General features: G+C 41.2%; 1 pseudogene; it reads left to right on the top strand.

The window, feature by feature from the left end:
* Nucleotides 1-17,215: 17,215 nt before the first annotated feature.
* Nucleotides 17,216-20,996, top strand: LOC149178624 (phytochrome pseudogene; annotated as a pseudogene).
* Nucleotides 20,997-22,435: the final 1,439 nt, after the last annotated feature.

Raw genomic sequence — 22,435 nt, forward strand, 5'->3', positions numbered from 1 at the left:
GTCGTGTCTTTGGGTCGTAGGGTAGGAGAAGGCTCTATAGCTAAGTGCACATAGGCCTAGTAGTCCGCAGCTAAGTGTGCCGACCCCTGCAGCTAAGTGCGCAAGGCAGGTTGAGTCTGTAACCAATTGAAGCATTAATAAAGAGAAGTTTTACCATATTTATGTGTATATTTTCCCATTTTATGCATTGAAGTATATTGGGTATGAATTGCAAGTTTATTGTTTATTTGTTGTGCGAACTTATATGTATGTGCTGAATAAGTGAATATACATGAAGAGAACTAACTAGTATAAGAAGATAAGTAAGATCCACAATGTGAATTGGGGAAATAAGCACAGATCGATGCTCTAGCCATGCGAAATCCCCACAGCCCCTGGTTAGGGCTGCGCGAAGATGGATATTACAAGGGCGCGAAGGCCTCGCAGGCCAGGAAAGTGTGCGAAGTAACCTGCGCGAAGGGATTCACAATTGGACTACATCAACCCCTTAGATATCTCAAGGGTGCGGAAACCTAGTTCCAACATCCCCCCATACTACTTCAGGTGAGACCTCAATCCGTGCTCCATGGACTATTGCCGAAAGGGCCAGTAGTACAGGGATTTGTTTGGCTAATTAACTCTAAACCTGGTTCAAGCCCCAACAAGCCAACAAAGGGTTCCATTGCTGGGACCAGAATCTGCATAGAGATGTCTGATGTCGTATCATTGGAATCCAACTAAGAAAGAAATTGAAGGTTGGTTGGACATAAGACTTCACGAATTTGCAGCGCAAGAGAACAGGAATCTGCAACTATCAAAAGAAGAGTGGTTAGACTGCTACCTGTATGCAGAGATCCACAAATTTTCTTCGCATCTTTCCCTATTGAGCTGTACAAGTGGATTGCGAAGCTAGAAGATAGCCAAGGAAGGTGCAAGCTCAACTATCCTATTGTGTGGACTCCAGAGTTGGTGCATAGATTGGAAGCATCGGAGGATAAGATCGTGCATGTTGTTGATCATTGGCTCGATCAGATTATAGGAGGATTCATTACTAAGTTCGCAGTAGATACTACGGTAAGCTACAGCGAGGTTGAGCGACACTTTCTCAAAGGACCGTGAGGTAAGTACGTTAAGTATCTGAATACTTGGATTAAAATTCTACTTTGTGAAAAGAATATTATGCGAATACATTAATGTTCGAGGCTACACGAAGTGGGAGAATATATAGAAACAAAGATAGTGCATAACTAGAAACTAACCCCTTGATTTCACCTTCGTGAGGGGACGAGGAAGAGCTCGCGATGGGATGAGGAAGAGCTCGCGAAGGTCTCACCAAGAAGTGTGATAAATTTGATAAGGCAGAGGATTCCGCGCATACCACTCCCACCCACACCACCACCAACTTCACCGCCTTCACCCCCATCTTCGCCGGTACCACCTCTTTAACCACCACAAGTGAATATGGCAAGCACGATAAAGTTTTCGGTGTTTAAGGGAGTAGGAAATGAAGATCTGGACCTGTTTTGGTTCATGATAAAGGCTGTATGGGAAGCGTAGGGAGTTACAGATGATAACATAAAGAAAGCAACATTGGTCAGTGCTCTACAGGATCACGTGCTGACCTGGTATATCAAGCATTCTAATGACAATATGAATGCGGGGATCACGGATATCCAAATTGCGCTGAACAGAGAATTTAGCAGGCCGAAGTCAGAGGCGCAGTCGATCATTGGGTTCAAAGAGATCACAATGCTACCAGGTGAGACCCCTTTGGAATTGGATCAGAGGCTAAATTGCACAATTCGTGAAGCTAATATGACTTTGACGGATGCACAACACTGCGAATGGTTTGTAGCATCATTAATGCCACATTTGAGGAACGCGTTGTCGAAACAGAGGTTAAAAACTCAGGCAAAGGCCTTGGAGATTGCGATGAGGCTGCATGAGACCCCGATACATGATCCTAACCTGGGAGTTCAATAGATCCATGCGCAATTGAAAAAATTGTGCCTTGAAATGTAGAGTCTGAAATAGGACAGGACAGCTCGCCCGAAAGTGCACGAAGAAGTATGGTGCGTAAAATGCAAGGGTCAGGGACATGACAAGGACCACTACCCAGTGTTCGTGAATTACCTCGTGGGAGGAGGGTTGATGCCATTAAGACCAGAGGCACAAGCAGGACCTAGCGTGGTGCCTACTTTGTGGTGCATGATTTTTCAAATAGGAGGAAAGCATGCTATAGACAACTACCATTTGTTACAGAAGTACACAAAATTCGCAATAGTTGTTCTGTAATTTTTGTAGATTGGTTGGACACGATGAGTGCACCTATAGAAGCTATGAGCTGATGATGGATAGGACTCCCACCTACAGAGTTCAGGTCGAAACGCGACCCCTTGACCAGAACGCAGGAGTGGCATGAACCGAATTTCAGGGGCGCGGACGAGGCCGAGGTGGAGGAGGACTTGGAAGAGGTCGCAGACAGTTGATATGTTATAATTGCAGGGGCCAGGACGTTATGCCCATGATTGTACGAATCCAACGTGTCCATCATGTCTATATTGTACCTTGTTTGATCATGAGACAGAGAATTGTCCGACACTGATAGCGAGGTTGCGTGACAAGGGAGCGCTCCAACCTCCCCAGACTTAGAACCTGCATATGATGACGTTTGAGCCGCGTGAGGAAGACCCCAATGTGAACATTGTGCTCCAAAGTGGAATTACGACAGGAGATGATAAAGGAAAACAACCTGAAGATAGTACTTGGGTTCGCAAGGCTTCGATGAAAGAAACAGAGTTTGATTTGGAGCGCGCTAAGGAAACCTTCATGGAAGTTAGGAAGAGCTTCGTTGATGCCTCCACTTCAGGAAGCAAAGATAGACTAGAGCCAGAAATGGACCCATCAACGCTCACGACGTTCCTAGAAACATGCATGAAGCTATTACACAACAGTAAAACTATAAAGGGATTGCAGGAACTCATTAACAGATGTGCTGGGACCGTGCCAGGAGAACTGCGCGTAGTTTGGAAAATTGGAAAGCATGCGACGAGGATGGGAAGAGAAATGAGGTTGACTATGCAGATTGGAGAATATGAGATGGACCAAGTAATTCTAGACCTAGGGTCAGACGCGAACGTTCTGCCGAAGCAGACATGGGAGCGCATGGGAAGGCCTACACTGCAATGGTCTCCTATCTAGCTGCGAATGGTGAACCAGCAAAAGATAATACCTATGGGGAGATTGCAGGGAATCACCGTGGATATTGAAGGGGCAAGCACGCTAATAGACTTTGAAGTGATAGAGATTGTTGATGACAACAATCCCTACCCCACGTTATTATGAATCAATTGGGCCACTAACATGAACAGGGTGATAAACCTAAAGAAGTGCAAAATTATTTTTGAGAAAAGTCTCTGCACGTAGTCGTACCTTTGGACCCTGATGAGGGATCGCGCTACACGGAGCCAGTGTGCGACTATGAGAGAAACGACAACTTAGACTGCATCTACAAGATAGTTGCGCGAGAGCAAGACTCGTTAAATCCCACCGCGGATGGACGAATCTCATGGGAGCGTGAAAGCTCCTGTACCTCGGATTCGGATGAAGAGATAGAGCGATGGCAGAACCAGTTACACAAGGTAACCACGCTAAACTACAACATGATGACAAGATCGTTGCGTTGCGTATCGACGGAAGTAAGGGATGTGCCTACTTATGATGGGTTAAGTGAGGTTGATGTTTCGCTAAACGTATTTGAAAAAGAGGTGCCATAACAAAAATGTTTCTAGGCTTTGAAATGGGTACTACGTGGTATGCCTGCGATGTGGTGGGGTACGCACCAAAGAAGCTTTGAGGACTGGCACGAATACAGGGGAAGCCTTAGATGCATCTAAAAGACAACTATAATGTATGAGATGGTCCGCGCGCGCATCTATCTAGGTGGGTATAGGCATATGGTAAACAACCTGCACATATGCACATGGACTTCGCGTTTGGGAACATGGTCGATAAGCATGTGTTGGCGAGGCAATTGTGCGAACGGTCCCTTCAGTTGGGACGATGAAGTGTGGAAAGAACGAGTGTGCAGAAGGTTATCCATGCAAAAGCCTTTAACGAAGTGTGTGAAGCACTAAACAAGGTATATAATGCACAACGGAGTGATTGGGACTTGCACGTACCAGCAGTTCTATGGGCTTATAGGATAGCGTGCAAGAAACTGACGAGACAAACACCTTTCCGGCTGGCCTATGGAGAAAACATTGTAGTCCCAATAGAGTATAATATTCCTAGTCCGTGCATAGCAGCACCAGTAGATATGACGGTTCGCAGAGCCTTGGAAGAAGGGATAGTGCAGCTGAACAAAGAAAAATGATTGGGACCTGAGGAAGAAATCCGATAGGGTGATCTTAGGCTCCAAGAACTCATGAAAGAAAGAGTGTGGTTAAGGCGAAAAGCGCTCTGGTGGAAGCGAAAGTCAAGAAGCTTGAGGAAGAAATAACGAAGGATTTTCTCAATAAGAAAACCGGGGTGATAAAACAGGGTGCGCACAATTACGTTGACAAATTTGGGGACTACGCTGAGAGTTGATCAGCTTGAACTTGTATGGGACAGTATATTACTAGAGGGATCACCCATGGTGGCGCGATGCAGATGGTAAAGTGCGCGACACAGATAGTAAAAATAAAAGGCGGATTTTTTCCAGGAAAAGTGATGGATGATCGGTTGAAACCCTATACAGGTGGCACGACCACCTGACTAGCCGTGGGAAGTACAGTCTTAGTGCTCCAGGTAGTTGAAAGGAGGCACGGGACTATAAACTACTATGCCCGAGAGCTGCGCGATGTCGGGGCTGCGCACAGAAGAAAAGTGTCACAAGGTCCACGACTGCGCAAGGGTGGCTGCGCTGCCACGCGGGTTGGCTGGAAAGTGACCGTTGTAGTCACTATTCATGATGTGATGCTTGACTTGAGATCAAATGGAGCGGGCAGCAGGCATTTAAGATGAGCTTTATGGGAAATATTTGGGAAAATCTTCCGCCAAGGGAGCATTAATGAACTGGATTCGGGGGAAACGGTCGAATTCAAATTCAAAAGGCGCTATAAATTGCAAAGGGTTGCCCAACAAACAACACTTGGACATTTATGAATTGAGTTGTCGTGCACCCCGAGTATTCAAAACCGAGACCTGTTTTTCTTGTGGAGAGCGTTGGTTGAGCACCTGATTGAACAGTTGAAAGATTTCTGGACGAATAAGATGGCAACGACTTTAGCCAGGGAAATTACATAAATGACCGCCGAAGAAGCCGCGCAGGCCATGACCGTAGAAGATGCCCCTGAGAGCATCGGGATTGTTGTGGAAATCCCTAAATTACCGCGCACATCGAGACTGAAGAAAGATAAGTAGCTCATGATTCCCGTGTGTATGTCCCCTCGAAACCCATTGCGAACTAGATTAAAAATGGGGGAGAAATGGAAAGCGGTTAACCTGGAAACCGATGAGGAGGAAGAAGACCTTGAGGATATCATAATCGAAGAGGATGAGGACAAGGGCATGGAGGAAGAAACTGATGGTGCGGTCCCTCTAACCAAGCTGCCTGCGTATGTCCCTCTGCGGAAGGGGAAGGGAAAGGTGCCCAAGGACCTTGATGATAGCAAGAGCTCTCTGTAGACTCTGCTCCTCCCGGACAATATCATCTTTGAAGGAACACACTTGGGAAGGGTTCTGAGCTTAAAATTCGAAGACTAGGATCTCGCTGATCACGAGAAATTCCCTCACTTGGCGACCACACACCTCATGAAGCCAAAGAAACACACCGCGGTGGGAGTCATAGAGTTGGAGCTGCGCAAATGGTTGCGTGGGGTCAAAAAGGCAGGGTTGTTGAACCTTCTTTGGGTGCCGCATTACCATCACGCCCCAGTAACTATATTTGTCATCAGGCAGCTGCTCTGCCTGGTGCATGGTGGGTGTTTGTGGTTGGAGGAGCCCATCCCCATCACGGACCACCTGATCCATCGAATTACCCGACTCCCGTGTAAAGGAGAAGATCCCGCAGACATTTCGGAGGGTAAGAGCAGTAATTTGGCCATCGCAGAGGCCATGAAAAAAATACAAGCTGGAGAAGAAAAAAAGGAGCTACACAATCTCCAGTATCAAAAACAAGGTAGTCAGAGTTGCAACTCAGATACTGGCAGGTAAGGTCATGCGAAAGTGTCACGCGGATGAGGTGCCCACGCTAGTGGTTGCACTTGCCGAACAGTGCACAGAGGGGGTCTAGTTTAACTGGTCTGAATTCTTGTGCAAGGAGTTCCTAGAGAATTGCCGCGAGGCACAGGAACAAGGGAAAACCTTCCACTATGCATGGCTTCTGCTGTCCATAGTGCTGGTGGCTGGGGAATTGCCTGAGGACAACCAGTTCCCCACAATTGCAAGGGATCTCCCGGAGGCCGCGAAGTACGCTTCGCTGTGGGCCACTAAAGACGCACACTGGATCCGCGACAGTAAAATATTCTAGGTGTTCATGGAGATGAACATCAGAATGGGGATTAACCGCAAGCTGCAGTTATCACCCACTATCTACAACAACCTGCAAAGTTTCACAGAGTTTAAAGCGAACTTTCATCACATCTACCTCAGGGCGCACAAGGACCCTACAAAGAAGTGGAACGAACTACCCTATATAGCCATAGATGATGTGATATTCGATGTACTTGAGACGTGGCTGCTGGAATGGTGCGCTCCAGACATCTTTGCGGTGGAAAAGTCAGCTGCACAAAAAAAGAAGGAGGAGGTAAAACTACGCGTGGCACAGTTGGTGGAAAATAGAAGAAAAGAAGTAGCAGCCACAAAGACGCTGGAGGTGTAGGACACTACGCAGATAGCAGCAGAACAGTAGAAGGCCGCAGCAGAAGCACAGAAGGTAGCAGCAACAGAACACGAGGGCTAGAAGTCGCCTTCGCCTGAGTAGGAGAAAGAGATGGAAACAGAGATAGAGGAGGGCAGTGCAGACCCACAGACAACGTCAACACAATTGAAGTGCCAGTGCCTGAGAGAGCAGATGGGGTCGCGCAAGAAGGTAAAAGCGTCTAAGCTGTCTATCGACCTGATCACCCTTACTGAGGGGGATCTACACAATATAGGAGAGATGGTGCACGATATCACCACAGAGGCCCTCCAGAACTTTGTGGAGGAGAATCAGATTGTGTTGGGGGCCCTCCGAGCACAAATTCAAGAGTTGCAGGTGTGCACTCCTCAGGCTGGTACTCTCTCGACCAGCCTCACAGTAGGAACAACCGCGATCGAGGAAATGTTGCACGCTCGTATGACCAACACAATAGTGTTGCCAAAAGGGGCACTGGTTATAGAAAATGAGGCCGACAGGCCTACGGTCAGTGCATTGAAAGGAATAGGGATCAACATGGTTGCACTCCCTCGAGAGATGCTCTATGTTCTGCAGGATGGGATTACTGCAAAACTGCGGGCTAGGGAGAGCCATGCACTGCAGGTGTTGAGTGAACAAAGGATCAACATGGAGCAGTTGAGCTTGCAGCGTGACGAGGTCGTGTCTCAGAACTAGCAGATGGTACAGGTAATTGAAGAAACTTGACAGATGGTCCCTGAGTTGGCCATCCCAACAGAAGCACCAACAGAGGCACACATCTAGAGATTAGCAGCAGGGGTGCATGAGGCGTGAGAAGAAATGGCCAAGGTTCAGTTGGAGCTGAACCTGTAGATAACAGAGCTGAGGTTGAAGGAGTAACCTTCAACTCCTCCAAAGGTAAGGGAATAGTGCGGCAGCACCATTACATCAGGGATGGAGGAGATCAGCAATGCAGTGAGGGACTGCACCAAAATGTTGGAAGAATCGTTCGAGGTCCTCACCAATATGTAGGAGGACCCAAACATACAATGCTTAGAAATAGAGGCACATGAGCTACAACAACAATATGACAATATCAAAGGGACCATGCAGACGGTGGCCCTCACATAGAGGCTCACGTGTATGTAACAGGCCAAAGCGCTTAAGGAGCAAGTAGACGCAACGCAACACAGAGAAGCGGTTTTGAAGGCGCATGTTTAGCCTTGGATCGACGAGGCCTTCATAATCACCGCAACAATTGAAGGCAAGCTCACGCAGATGCAAGGGACACAAGAACAGATACAGGGGAGTAGTTCTGACACCACGGTCTCGGAACAACACGTACAAGAGATACAATAGGCAGCCACTTAGTGCACTGCCAACATTGCAGCAGTCCAAGCAGAGTTGGGAGGTCTTTGTGCAAAGATCTCTGCACCTACAGAGTGACTCGAGGGTGAGTCATGATGTTTTTGTTGGAGGCCTGTTGGGCATGGGATCCCCCCAAGGCAAGTTTTGGGGCTTAAAACCCAAGTTTTGACTAAGTCCAATGAAAAGACTCCGCAATTTATGGGAGCGGAGCGCGAAGATGGTAAATGAGTCAAAGGGTTGTCCGCCCTCATTTTTGTAATGTAATGTCAGTTTGAGAGATCTACCCATGGTGCACAAACCATGGGATTGTATAAATAGAGTGAGGATCTAAGTGTAAAAAGAACAATATAGAGGAATGAATCGATGAAAGATCTAATAGGAAGCATTGAGTCTAAGTGTAGAGTCATGTCTTTGGGTCGTAGGGTAGGATAAGGCTCTACAGCTGAGTGCGTAGAGGCCTAGTAGTCTGCAGCTGAGTGCGCAGACCCCTGCAGCTGAGTGTGCAAGGCAGGTTGAGTCTGTAACCGATTGAAGCATTAATAAAGAGAAGTTTTACCATATTTTTGTGTATCTTTTCCTGTTTTATGCATTGAAGTATATTGGGTATGAATTGCAAGTTTACTGTTTATTTGTTGCGCGAACTTATATGAATGTGCTGAATAAGTGAATATAATATAAGGTATCTATTTACGCGAAGAGAACTAACTGTTATAAGAAGATAAGTAAGATCCATGGTGTGACTTGGGGAAATAAGTGTAGATCGCTGCTCTAGCAGCGTGAAAGCCCCACAACCTCTGGTTAGGGCTGCGCGAAGATGAATATAATGAGGGCATGAAGGCCTCATATGCCAGGAAAGTGCGCAAAGTAACCTGTGCGAAGGGATTCACAGTTGGACTACATCAACCCCTCAGACATCTCAAGGGTGCGGAAACCTTGTTCTAACATCCCCCCATACTGCTTCGAGTGAGACCTTAGTCCGCGCTCCGCAGACTGTTGCCGAAAGGGCCAGTAGTACAGGGATGTGTTTGGCTAATTAACTCCGAACCTGGGTCACGCCCCAACAAGCCAACAGAGCAACTAAGATGAGAGACCGCCAGGGAAGACTTGGAGCTGCATGAACACAACATGAAGAAATACGTTGGTGGTCCTGTCATGGTCAACACCATGCTGCACATGCTTCAGAATGATTTGGATATAGGTTCCAAGACTATATATCCAGATGCCATGGAGACAAGAGTTCGCTTTCAGAAAGACACCATCAAAAAATTTGGGGACACTATCATACAATACCAAGCTTGGCATCAATATGTGACCGAGAAGCAGCAAGTGGAGGTTGTCGAGTTGGTCTTTCGCCAAACTTTAGAATCATAGTGTTTTTTCTTGTGAAGTTGTCTCTAGCCTATTTTATCTTACATGGGTACGCGTGGAAAATGTAATATTATTTTTAAATATGTTGTAAGTGAAATTACAAGTGTCATTAGTAGAATGTGAAAGGTCATCATGTTATGTAATGAGTTACTTGTAAAGAAGTTGAATAGTCATGAGGAGAGTCAAAGAGTCACAAAGGGGAATGTCAAGGGTCACCCCACCCTTTGTTATAGATAGAATCTCATAACTCATAGAACGGGCTTTTGGGAGCCAAGCTTTTAGCTAAGCTTAGGCTTTGAAAAGGCTTGCGAGTGTTGTGAAGAGCCTCAACTTCTCCATAGCATAGAGCGAGTATAATTCATTGGAGGAGCAGGTGTTATTGACTATAATGTTCCACCATTGGGGCTAGTGGTCGTCACTAGTGTATGTATGTAAGGAACTTTCACTTATAATAATAATATTAGAGGAAACACACTTTCATGCATACGTTGTCAATGTAGTTGGAGTATTGTGGTAATTATGTTGTTTAATTTACACATTTTATTATGAACTACTTTGTATGCAATAATATGAATCTTGTTGAATGCATGTTGTTGGTTTAATTAATCACTTTAATTTGTTGACTATTCTTCATTTTAGCTTGTGATGCAATTCCGCTTGTGTGTTCCTTTCAAGATGTGTAATATTATAGGCTTCTACGAGGCACATTTCCTTTTCCCCTCCATGTTAGAACCTTCATGCATATTACTTGACTCTTTGTATGGTCACACACTTGATCTAACCAAAGTTATCATACTTTCCTCTGCGCGCTACCACAGTTAAGGCATTACACTACGACCCACTGTTGGGACTCCTACTCTAAATGGTTTGAGGTCTAGTTGGGACTTCATATCGGGGAGATCCCCTAAATGTTGGCGGGTCCAACACCATCAACAAGAACTAATGAATGAGCTTATAGAGACTGAGCCATCCTCCATTGTAAAGAACAATGTTTGGGAAGTGGTCTTAAGACTAGCAGAGAAATTAGTGGTGGGTTCTAGATGGATCCTCAAGGTAAAGCATGCAGTAGATGGAAGCATAGAGGAGTACAAGGAAAGATTTGTGACCAAGAGATTCTCTCAAGTTGAGTGAGGAGACATTTTCTCTTTTAGCAAGGTACTCATCCATTAGATCAATTCTTGCATTAGTTGCGTAGATGGGGTGGAATATCCACCAAATGGATGTGAAAATAACATTCCTCAATGGAGTTATTGAGGAGGAGTTATACTTCGAGAAACTAGAATTTTTTGAGACCTTTGATCGAGAGTCACATGTATGCAGACTTAAGTGAGCGTTGTATGGTCTCAAGCAAGCACCTAGTGCATGGTACACGAGGATCGACAACTATCTCACTAGTTTGGGTTTAACCAAAATTGAAGCACATGAAAACCTTTATCATATATTGGTAGAAGATAAATTCCTGATTATTGTCTCATATGTTGATGATTTGATTTTAATCAGTGATGAGAAGTTGATTATATCCTGCAAGGAGGACCTTGTAAGAAAATTTGAAATGAAGGACATGGGACTGATGCGCTACTTCCTCGAATTGGATGTATGGAAAGGAGATGTAGAAATATTTGCCTCTCAAGGAAAATATGCAAATGAGATACTGAAGAAGTTCCACATGGAGAGTAGAAAACCCTTGGAGACTCCTTTACCAGCCAGTTGGAGGAAAGAGGATGCCATCTTAGGTGATGAAGTGGAGGCTACCATTTATCAACAACTTATGGGTTCATTAATGTATCTTATGAACACATGACTAGATATGTGTGATGCAGTCAACCAACTTAGGCAAGCTATGGTTAGGCCAATCAAATTATTTTGGAAGGAAACTAAGCATGTTGTACAGTACCTCAAAGGCACTACCCAATTTGAACTATGGTAAGAATGGACAGAGGGGTGAAGCTATGTGGCTTCAAAGATGCAGATTGGGTGGGGAGTAGATCAGGAGGAATTTTTAGTGTTGTGTCCACAACTGTTTCTTGGTACAACATGAAGCAAATATCTGTGGCACTCAACTCTGTGGCACTCAACTCTGCAGAAGCAAAATACATGGTTGTCAATCAAGCAACATGTGAGGTAATATGGATGAGAAAGATTCTTGTGGGATTGTTTGGTAAGATGATGGATCCAAATATGATCTACTGTGATAATCAAATTTTCATCAATATCTCTGAAATCATGTATTTCATGATCGATCCAAGCATATAGATATATGATATCACCATCTACGAGATTGTGTGCAGAGGCAGATAATGTTGTTGGAATACATTCGTATAGAGGAACAAGATGAAAATATTTTGACAAAGACTTTTTTAAGAGAAAAATTTGAGTTCCATACAGGTAAGATAGGAGTGATAGATAATCCCTTTCTTGCTGAGAGGAAGTGTTGAAAAAATGCAGCAAGAAAATCTCATTTTGACGTTGCCTTGGTCAAACTAGAGAAAATTTGAATTTCCTTTTCTGTAGAAATCTTGGAGGTAGTTAACTAAGGTGACACAGATTTTGTCACTCATTTAAATAAGATAATTCAAGTTGGAGGCCTTTAGCTTAGATAAGCATGAGCGATTTCTAATTTGTAGCAATCCAATTCCTTCTGAATTGAGTTATTGTCAATTAAACTATTTCTAACTGTTGGAGGAACTAGTGGAAGTTCAAGTTTTGCAGTGTGACTTCAGTCACACTCAGTGATAATCCAAATAACTAATCAATCATCCAAAAATAACTATTGCATGCAGAGAATTAGAGTTACCTAATTAAGATGGAGATTCCAAGGAAATGTACTATCAGTTGTAGACTATTCCAATGTGTATAGGTGGTGCATGCAATCAGAGATCAACCTAAAGGAATTGCACAATTCAATTTGAGAAATTTCCTAATTAATAGGGGCCTAATTCCTCAAGGAACAATGCAAGGAAATAGGAGATTGGAGGGCTTGAAAATTGGCTAAGTGGTGGCCATAGTCAGTCAGTCAGGTAGAGGGATAGACTTTACATTTGCAGGTTGTTCTCAGGCTTGAGAAAGCATATTTATTCATCTCTATTCTTTGGTTAATGCAATACAGATAGGAAGGGGTTTTGAGCAGTTGTTTTCCCCTAGATAAATATTTGTCTATGTGTGATGTTTCCTTTTGTATTTCTATGATTTTTTTCTAGATGGTGAATTGAATTCCGCAGAGCACTAGAGTAGGTTTGAGTCTTGTGATTTAGTAAATTTCATGAGAATTTTCAAATCTACAACTTTGTCCTTAGTGCCTTCCCAGAGGCACCTTCCACAAGGCTTTTGAATAGATTGGAATATTCTTTTCGAGACCCATGTAAGAGCAATCCAATAAACATGAATTGCCTCAAGTACTAATTTGATGAGGACCATTCTACCTATTCTGCGAAATCCACTTGAAACTCCAATGCTTAATTTTTTTTTTCCACCTTTTCTAGGAGCCACATCCAGTCTGCATCCTTGTATGAATTAGGTTTTAGGTGAAAACCCAATTATTTGAAGCCATTAGAGAAATTTCGAGGTAAAAAATAGGACTCAAAACAAATATTTACAACAAAAATCAAATGTATATGAACCAATAGGATTCAATATGATGATGTCAACCATGGGGGTTCACCATTTTTGGAGTAAAAAGATATAAAATAAATAAATAAAAAAGCTACTTTTTGAGCTTATCTACCTACGATTTTACTCAAATTTCGAGCGGGAGCACTTGATGGATGCATAATTTTAATTTTTCATCTAAAGAGTACCCATGTTGCATACTTTCGACAGACTCTACTACTTGAAAAATGTGAAATACATAAAAAAAAGTGATTGTAAATCATGATTTTTCATGTATTTCACATTTTTGTGTAATAGGGTCCATAGAAAGTATGCAACATGGTCTCTAATTGGATAAAAAAATAAATTATAAATCCAACTAGTTCTCCTGCTCAAAACTTGAGTAAAATCGTAGGGATATAAGTTGAAAAAATAATTGTTTTCTTTTTTCCCTCCAAAACTTGATGAGGTAATCTAATCTTATTTTATTATTTCCACTATTATTTTATAATATTCCTTAGGAGGCCTATTTTAGACCTCAAAATTTCTCTAACGTTTCTCTAAGGGGTTTGGCTTTAAAAGGCAAAAATTCTTATGCTCTACCAATTTCCCTTTGAATGAGACCTTCATAAACCATGATAAATTTTCTAGCATATAGGATCATGCCTGTCTATTTATGAAAGAGAAAGAGAGCAACCTATATGGATTCTAAGTCCTTCCTTGAGCCACTGCTGAATATAAATATTTCATCATAAAAAAAGAATATGAGTGATAAATAGATTTTTGGCCACTTCGATGCCCTGAATATCCCCCCTCGTCTTGGCTGACAATGACAACCTGCTCAGACCCTCAACAACGAACATGAAAAGGAGAGGAGATAGAGGACATCCTTGTATCAACCCTTTCTGAGAATGCAAAAAAGGAGAAGTAGAGCCATTGATTAAAACAACAAATGATACATTGTTGATGCAACCCATAATCCAATTGATGAAAGGAATATTAAGTGCCAAAGGAGTAAGGAACATCCAAATGTAAATTCAACAGAATCTATCATATGCCTTTGAAAGATCAATTTTTGCAGTAATTCCCTTCATATTTTTGGTTTTGAGGTTGTGCATACCTTCTTGAGATACCTTGATAACTTCATGTATTTGGTGTCCATTGAGGAAACCAAATTGCTCTCTGGATACATCCCTTGACATAATAGGTTTGAGCTGTAGGGAAATCATTTTTGCTATAATCTTGTAAAGATAGTTACAAAGGGAAATTCACATGTATTATTTGAAGGAATAAGGGTCATCCACATTCGTGATAAGGGTCATAAAATTAAAGTTGAAAGGGTCATGTATGTGCCCATATTATTGAGCTCTTCAACCCCTTGAAGGAGGTCATCCCCAAGCAGCTCAAAGAAACCCAAATAAAATTCTACTACCCATCCATTCGACCTTGAGCTCTATCTTTCTACATGATTTTGAGAACAACTTCCAACTCTCCTTTAGATATAGCCTCCATCAACTATATGTTGTCTTCCTCCTCCACATACCTCCGAAAGAATTGACCCACTTGAATAATTTATACTATAGTAGCCTCCTTTGGTTCCTTATATATATTTTTGAAGAAATCCTTTCCCAAAGTGGCAATCTCCTTGAAATTATTTCCTTTGCTCCCATCAGCCCTTTGCATTTCCCAAATGGTGTTTATATTTTTTATGGCCTTTTTCATAATTTTAAAAGAACTTTGAGTTTTCATCTCCACTTTTCGGCCAGACATCTTGAAGTTTAAGTCTCCATCATTCCTCCTTGTCTGCCAATATTTTTATTTGTGAGGTTTCCATTTGCATGATCATGTGTTTAGCCTCCCATAATCCATAACCAGTCCCTTAAGGCGATTCCAATCTCTCCAATTCTTCTTCAATGGATTTAATATCAACCTCCTCCCTAACCTTCACTAGTAGAAAATGATGAAATTAATGACTAGGTGACTAAAAAAGTTAGTCACCGCAATTATTTCAAGTAAATTACTACTAAATTTGAGCAATTTTAAGTGACCAAACTAAAAATGACTAACTTAAACGACTAATTTAGTCTAGGGATAAAATATACGACTAGCTAATAAGTGACTAAACTAAAAGTGACTAAATTAAATGACTAATTTAGTCTAGGATTAAAATATATGACTAGATAATAAGTGACAACATTATTTCATGACGAGACTACCCTACAAGCCACCAAATTTCTATCATATCCATGAGGTCAAAAATAATTTGTGGTTCAAGATATAGCTAATTTGGAACAAACTTAGCTCTAGAGCCTAGGATTTTTTTCTGCCTCTAATGTTTATAGACAAAGAGATCAATTTCTAAATCATGTGGGAGCCAAACTATCACCTTTCCCATGTTGACTCCCTCTATTGAACATCATGGAAAATCTCCATAGATTAGTTATCCTTACTAAAACAAACATTTCATTGGAAATGATCATTAATCTTATGACATTACTACTTCACTTGACCACACAAAGCTTATTTTGATGTCTACCCTTCTTATTTTATGACAATACTACCCTACAAGCCACCAAATTTCTATCATATCCATGAGGTCAACACCAATTTGTGGTTCAAGATATAACTAAGTTGGAACAAACTTAGCTCTAGAAGCTATGCTATTTTTCCACCCCTAATGTTTATGGACAAAGAGATATCAAGAGATATCAATTTTCTAAAACATGTGAGAGCCAAAGTATTACCTTTCCCATGTTGACTCCCTCTATTAAACATCATCTCAACCAGGGCAAAATCGTTATTTAAATGAAGGAAGATTCCTTCAAAGAATTTTGACTATTATATATGTAAGAAGAAAGGTCATCGAGCTACAAATTTCCCACAAAATCCAAAATCCAAATATCAGCAGAAGATCGTGGAAAATTTCACCAATGCATATGAACCTGCTCAAATATGGGAAGAAATTTCCCAATACAGATCTGATGGAGAAAAATTTCTAGTAACTGGTCTCTTTGAAATTGAAGCAAAAGAACTTCAGTACCAACTAGCCCAAGCTCAATTATCTTCTTCATCTGCTGATACTCAAGAAATTTTCTTTCATATTGTTTTATGTTTTCTAATATTACTTTTATTCAATAGTCTCTTGTCCTTTTATAACGTTTCCAATGCTCTCTCACCATTGGATATTTTGTTATGCGCCACCACTACCAAAGCTCTCTCACCATTGAATTATCCTTATTAAACCAAACATTTAATTGGAAATAATGATTGATCATTACCATAACATTAGTACTTTTCTTCACTTTTTAACCACACAAAACTTGTTTTGATATCACCATAATTCACTTTTGATAAATCAACCAAAACCCCCCTCAATTGATATTTAGTGACACAAAAACCTATTTTTTTTTTTTTTTTAAATTAATAATTATTTATAATAAAAATACCTCCCATTAAACAAAAGAAAAGACTCAACCTTTTATTTATTAAATAAACTATAAAATGATCCTTCATTTGTATGTGTAATCAATGAAGAAGAGACATAATTTCATATTAAACACCCTCTAACAATTCCAGGGCATATTAACACGCATGTTACCTTGCAGCTCTGCCTTCCCCTCTAACAGAAAGTCTTGAGAAACAACAACCACGATTTCCATGAAAAATGGCAAGGAGAACTGAAGTTCTGGAAGGTGCATTGAAGCTTTGCTGAGAATTAAAGTTGGTATCCTTTTCAGTTTATATATCTTTCTCTTTAGATCTGGCTTATCTCTTTAGATTTGGCCTAGGAGATCTAGAGCCTCATTGGACATTGAGCTTGTGTAGCTCTGAGGTTTTGTTTGTCGTTAAATCTTTATTCTAGAAAAAAAATCATGAACATATGTTTATCTAATAAGTATAAAAAAAATAATATTTATTTATTTAGAAAAATTAATATTTATATGTTTGTTTTTCAAATGTCAAAAATTATCTTTTGAGTCTTTTATTTAATTCCCTTGATAAAAAGAAGAGCATTTCATTTAAGGGTTCATGGATTTGTTTCTTTCAAATATCAAAATGGTTTATTTCCTTCCAGTTGAAAGGTTTGTCCACGAGGAAGAAGGAGAAGGAAGGGCACATTTGGAAGGATCGAGGGTCGATGCCACTTTCGGCTTAGCGTGCCCGCCAGATTTTAGATCTATTCTCCAGGAGGCGAAGAAGGCCAACATTGTGAACCCAAAGCCATGCTTTCTTACTCTGCAAGTCTGAGGCCAGCCCTTGGTGCCTTCTCTCTCACGCGTTTGGTCGTGTTATCACATATAATTTTTTGTTAAAAATGATTTATATGGGCAAATTTTGTTGTTGTTTAAGGCTGCAGGAGCTCCAGGCATTCCTATGTTTGAAATTTTCTTAACAAAAATCAGAAATACAAGGAGTAGGTGGTCTACTTGCAGCGGAATGGACAATCTGCAGATGCTTCCTTTTCATTATCACTTAAAGCTACTGAAGACTCAGATACTGACACAGAGAAAAATGATGATGCAGATGTGGGAGATGAGGGATTGAGACAAGTTCTTAAATTTCTTAAAGCTGGGATGCCTGGCCTAAAATTCAAGGTGTTGAAAGTTGTGACTCCAGAACAGATAACAAGGATTTAGAGATTGTTCCATCAGTTGCAGTTAGTGCATATCTGCAGCAAATACAAAGGAGCAAGCTTATTCATCCATTTGGGTGCATGGTTGCAGTGAATGAGAAGACTTTTGAAGTGATTGCTTACAGTGAAAATCCCCCATATATGTTTCAAGTGTCAACTCATGCAGTTCCCAGCGTGGAGGACCAACAAATTCTTTGTATTGGCAGTGATGCAAGGACCTTGTTCACTCCTTCGAGCACCATGGCATTGCAGAAGGCTACCAAGTTTGAAGAACTCAATCTTTTGAATCCTGTTTTGGTCCATTCCAAGAGTTCCGGTAAGCCCTTCTATGCTATACTCCATAGAATTGATGTGGCGTTGGTGATAGATTTTGAGCCTATTGGGACTTCGGATGTTTCCACCTCTGCAATGAGAGCATTACAATCCTATAATCTTGCTGCAAAAGGCAATATCACGGTTGGAAATCGATCCCTGGTGGAAATATTGGGCTATTGTGTGACATGATTGTACAAGAGGTGTGTGACCTTATAGGCTATGACCGTGTTATGTCTTATAAATTTCATGATGATGATCATGGTGAGGTGATATCCGAGATTAGAAGATATGATTTAGAACCTTATTTGGGTCTTCACTACCCTGCAACTGATGTCCTTCAGGTTTCAAGATTTTTTTTATGAGGAACAGAGTAAGAATGATTTTTATCACAACCTGTAACAGTGATTCAGGACAAGAGATTGCCTAGAGACCTAAGTTTCTGTGGATCTACATTGATAGCACCTCATGGTTTCCATGCTCAATACATGGCCAACATGGGTTCTATAGCATCTCTAGTAATGGTTGTAGTAATCAATGAGAAGGAATTGGACGGAGGTAGCGAGGGGCAGATGCAGCAGAAAGGAAGAAGGCTTTAGGGACTGGTGGTTTGTCATCACACTAGTCCACGCTATGTTCCATTTCCTTTGAGGTATGCCTATGAGTTCTTAATGCAAGTTTTTGGAATTCAGCTAAACAAGGAAGTTGAATTGGCTGCTCAGATGAGAGAAAAGTGAATTTTGCGCACTCAAGCATTGCTCTGCGACATGCTTCTTCGCGACACACCCTTGGGAATTGTCACTCGGAAGCCCAACATCATGGATCTTGTCAGATGCGATGGTGCTGCCCTTTACTATGAAGAAAACTTTTGGCTTCTGGGGGTAACTCCTACTGAGGCTCAGATCCAAGATATTGTTGCATGGCTGTCTGAGCATCACATGGATTCCACAGGTTTGAGCACAGATAGTCTTGTTTATGCAGGCTATCCCGGAGCGGGATCATTAGGGAATGTAGTTTGTGGAATTTCCGCGGTGAGAATTAATTCAAAAGACTTTTGTTTTGGTTCAGATCCCATACTGCAAAATAAATCAAATGGGGAGGTGCCAAACATGACTTGCAGGACAGAGACGATGGTAAGAAAATGCATCCACGATCTTCGTTTGATGCATTCCTTGAAATGTTAAAAATGAGGAGTTTGCCTTGGGAGGATGTTGAGATGGATGCCATCCATTCATTGCAGTTAATACTGCGAGGTTCCTGCAAAGAAACTGATGACAGTAGCAAAAATATCTCGATAAATAGGTAACTCACTGATTTGAAACTTCAGGAAATGGATGAATTGAATGCAGTGACAAATGAGATGGTGAGACTGATTGAAACAACAAAGACTCCAATCTTGGCAGTCGATGCTTATGGAGTAGTAAATGGATGGAATAGAAAAGTTGTCAAACTTACAGGGTTGTCAGTGGAAGAGGTCCTGGGGGAGCCTCTAATCAATATCGTCGAGGAAACTTCAGCTAAGAACGATGCTACATTTGGCTTTGCAAGGAGTTGAAAAGCAAAATGTTCAAATTGAGCTGAAAAGACATGGCTCAGAGGAGGAAAAAGGTCCAGTAGTTTTACTCGTTAATGCTTGCTCGAGCAGGGACTTGAAGGAGAATGTTGTGGGAGTGTGCTTTTTTGCCCAAGATGTGACCAGGCAGAAGATCATTATGGACAAGTTCACTCGCATTCAAGGTGACTACAGGACAATAGTTCAGAATCCAAGTCCCCTAATTCCTCCCATATTTGGAACAGATGAATGTGGATGGTGTTCTGAGTGGGCTTCGCCCTGGAGACAAAGAGGCTCTAATTCGTACTTTTAAAGCTGCCAAAGTTTTGGATTGCATTTTTTATGAGTAGAGTTTCAAGGCATACAATCCGCAACTCCAGATTTGAAGAGCATAAATATATCAGTCAAAATGACAACTGGTTAAATAGGTGGCATAATTTCCCTCATTAAAGGAACCCCTGGCAGCAAACGAAGGAGCACCATTAAGCTACAGAAAATATCATTTATCAGAGGAAGAATTGTGTAAGCATTGTGTTGACCTGCTTAGAGATGATCCTTTTCTCTGTAGAGAAGGATGATAAATTCACATATGAAGAGTCTGATGGTCAAAACCGGAATTCGTAGTCAAAGGTGCAGTGAAATATGCTTTCCTTTTTGCATGTCAAAGGAGACTCAATTATTCTTTCATGTTGAAAAGGTTTCCCTCATAGCAAGCCAATTTTGTTGACTGAGAACCCATGAAAAAACAGAGGACAGTGACAAACATCGATCATCAAACATCACTGACAGAAATAAAAATATCAGAGAAATAAGAACAGAAGGGATCAAGAAATAGGGCATGGCTAGAAGAAATTGCTAGCAAAACCAGTCTTCCTCTATGGATTCCTCAACAACCTTTTCTTATGAATAGAGTTCATGTAGATCCGCCAATTGTACTAGTTCCTTCACCATTGTCTCATCTTCATTCACTAAGAAAATTATACATAATGGCAGCTTGGATTTTCATAGATGCATCACCAAGCCGAAGACCAAGAACATCTCACAAATGCTGCTCAAAACTTCATTATCCTGCACATTTGGTGACTGTGGGGAAGATCTGATGTTTCCTACAGCACAACCATCGAAATCCATTCTATGAATCTATAATGACTTATTAATGAGAGATGTGAGATATTTCATTCAATTCAAAAACTAAAACCTAAGGCAGTCAAGTTAGTACGGGAAGGAGTGTTTTCTTTGAAATCGATTGCAACTTCATCAAACCTTACACTTGCAAGGGACAATTCTACTTTAACAACTGAGAGTGGATCAATGCTTGGAGAGGTTTGTCCTGTTTTGACAACCACAGTTCCCATTATGTGTTTACTCATTATTTATTTTGAGGTGCTTGATAGGTCACTTGCCTTTATATACACCATTTCCAATCTGATGTTTTTTTAATTCCTTTGGGCTTTTTCTGTCAAACTTTGACTTGTGTGCTGAAGAATGCTTTTTTCTGTAATATAAGAGTATCCTGTAGACCTTTCATTCTTGGTTTGATATGGACATTATCATTCTCTACTTTGGAACAAACGATCCAAGCACACAGAACATTTGTGACCACATTCAAAAAGTCTTTGTTTGAATTCTGCTATGGCATCAAAGTTTCAAACTGCCTCCAATTATAAGTTTTGTCTGCCATGAAAAATCTGCAAGTGCTGCTGCAAAGTCACTTTTGAAACACAGACCATGTAACTTTCTTTATGCACATTTGACCCATTCATGCTGCTTGACTTGAATTGAGAACCATAACAGTCATATGCCCTTTTGCATATTTTTTTCATTCACCTTATGAAAGTCATTAAAAGTCCTTTAGACCTTCAATTAGCCCTGTGATTTCTTGCACAAACCAAGGGGTAACCATGTCAACATTGACACATTTATGGTGGTGGATGGTGATGGCTCCTCTTTGTTTCAAATGCTAGTAAGGATGTTGCTCTTCCTCACCTCCATAGTCTTTTCTTTTGAGAGGACTAGTCATGACTTGGAGGATTTTCTCTCTCAAGTATTATCTATTATCAATTCCACTTTCATAGGATACTCTTTTGGGTTCCCTTCCCTTTTCTATTTTATTATCTACTCTTCTTTCATTCTTCTTAGATTTTAGAACTGGTTGATAGATGCTCTAGGCACTCCTTATTGTTGTTGTCAAATGTTGTCCTCCTAGTCCCATTGACATAGTTTGAAGTATTCTTTTGTCACATAGAAGGTCTCCCTCTCTTGTTTTTTGTTGAGAAATGTTGCATATATACTTCATAGATCAAATAAGTACATCATGGAACATGAAGGATTACAACAAACAAACAACAATGGTACCCCAAAAGGTGAAGGCAAGGGATTTTAGAGTTCCCCTCTCTTTTGTGAACTTTGATATCTATGGATGTTTTCCTGTATGTGTTTTTATAGATTGACAATTTTAGGTTGTTTTTCTTGTATTTGTTTACAACAGCGTCCAACACATGTTCTGAAGTTTGGGAACTGGAATACTAAACAAGATATTGGTTACACATCTTATTTTGAGGGTGCCCGTGTTGTTAGAGGTGCAAAGCCTGGCCATGAAGAACAATCTAACAAGGAATATGAGGGTATCAGATGCCAAAGATTTGGGAACAAACCTGGAGAAGAGTGCATGTTACGACCTTCAATAACTGGGCAAGAGTCATAGGGTGGAAACATACGAACCAATGAAACTGTAAGTATTTCATAGTTTTTCCTTCTTGTAAATTGCTTTCAGTCAAAA

This window comes from Pinus tabuliformis, chromosome 4_1, assembly GCF_031772625.1.
Source record: "Pinus tabuliformis cultivar Carrire ecotype Pingquan chromosome 4_1, CPIR1, whole genome shotgun sequence".
Lineage (NCBI taxonomy): Eukaryota > Viridiplantae > Streptophyta > Pinopsida > Pinales > Pinaceae > Pinus > Pinus tabuliformis.